The sequence below is a fragment of the Amphiprion ocellaris genome, chromosome 19 (genome assembly GCF_022539595.1).
Source record: "Amphiprion ocellaris isolate individual 3 ecotype Okinawa chromosome 19, ASM2253959v1, whole genome shotgun sequence".
Classification (NCBI taxonomy): domain Eukaryota; kingdom Metazoa; phylum Chordata; class Actinopteri; family Pomacentridae; genus Amphiprion; species Amphiprion ocellaris.
Window position 1 is genome coordinate 9,112,488 of NC_072784.1, and position 2,127 is coordinate 9,114,614.

Consider the following 2,127-nt stretch of genomic DNA (forward strand, 5'->3'; position numbering starts at 1 on the left):
TTACTGTGGAGTTTCTTCAGTGAACAAGAACACACCATGGTCTGCTGCACCTCAGTATCATTCTGTAATTCCAGAGTGCAGAATGGTCTAACACAACTAATAATTAATATAATCTAATAACAGAATGATAGTGAGGTGCAACAGACCCTTCTACATTAATGTATCATTAAAAACCACATTTGCTATCAGTATGAAGCTAAACTTTACTAAAGTGATATTACAGAAGCTTATGTGAAGTGGAACAGATTTGTACACTGGTCAAGTCAGTGTCAGTGGAACATGCAGCTTCCAGAGTAAAAAGATGAGTCAGATCCACTCCAACGGATGTCACCAGAAAAGGCTTGCATGATCCAAATCTTCAGCAAAATGCAACATCTTCAGTTTGTAGGTTCCTGCACTGAGGTTGTTGTTGTCGTTTCTAGTACAAAGAGGTGTTTTAAAACCAGTAACACACAGAAAACGAAGGAGAAAACAAAATGGACGAGCAGTGGCAATCTGATACCTTAAGTCTTCATCTGGAAGGTCAGATGAGCTTCACTGTGAAGAACATTTAAACAAAATATGATACACATTTGTCAGTTGGGGATATTTAAATCCAATCTCAAAAATCTGGACCAAGGCGGATTCATTTTTAAATTGATCTTCAAGAACATCAACAACATGCATGGCAATATCAGCAACATTCATGGCAACTTCAGCGACATCCACAGCAACATCAGCACCATCCATGGCAACGTCAACACCATCCACGGCAACATCAGTGACATCCACAGCAACATCAACACTATCCACGGCAACATCAATGAGATTCATGACAAAATGAACACCATCCATGTCACCATCAACACCTACAGCAACATCAACACCATCCACAGCAACGTCAACACCATCCACAACAACATCAACACCATCCACGGCAACATCAACACCATCCACAACAACATCAACACCATCCACGGCAACATCAACACCATCCACAACAACATCAACACCATCCACGGCAACATCAACACCATCCACAACAACATCAACACCATCCACGGCAACATCAACACCATCCACAACAACATCAACACCATCCACGGCAACATCAACACCATCCACAACAACATCAACACCATCCTCGGCAACATCAGTGGCATCCATGGCAACATCAACACCATCCACGGCAACGTCAACAATGTCCACGGCAACGTCAACACCATCCACCACGGCAACATCCCCAACATCAATCAGTTTTACAGGCTGATTGATCAGTTTTACAGGCTGATTGATCAGTTTTACAGGCTGATTACTCCGTATGATCAAGCTCTTGGTTTTGTGGAGCATCTAATCGAATAATTTAACTCTGAAAGGGAATTTGTACAAAGTCTTAAAATTTCTGCAGAACATCAGTAAACAACCACTTTTACAAAAATCTGCTGATTCACTTTCCATCAACACGTTAGAAGCTTATTGTTCAGAGCAGGTTGATGTTTCATTTTCTCTTTTCATGGTTGACACAGGAGCTCAGCTGGTCGTCAATGACACAAACTGAACGGAGACACGTCCATTGTTTTCAGGACAAAAACAGAAAATCGGTTAAACTGTGAAAAACCTGCTAAAACTTTGGTTAACCTCTAAAATCAGCAGCAGCCAGAAGGAAACTTAAAGTTGTGTTTCTTTGGCTTTTGTGTGAATGTTTGAAGCGCTCAGAGGAAACCTTCAGTCTGTCATGTGTTTGTTTGTCTGAGGGTCCAGTTAAATGTAAGCAAACTGTGATCATCCTGTCGCTTGTCTCTTGTCTCCGTTGTCATGGCGACGGGATACAAACCCTGCATGATGGTGCTCACAGCATTAGCCTTCATTAGCAGCTCCATCGGCACCACTGTTTTATGGGCTGCTGTCACCATGACGACGGCAAACAACAGAGGCTTCGTTTTGTCTTTCAAGGTGAACAAACAGACGTCAGCATGTTATATCACACATTTACATGATTCACCCACAGATCCAACACGTTTCAAACATCAGACATTCTCCCTGAAGTTCAACCCTGTCAGCAGGGGGCGCCGTGCTGCCTCAGCCCCCTTCCGTCACTAATATCACATGTTTCCACTGAGAACACGCTGCTGTTTAAGTGTTTAATGT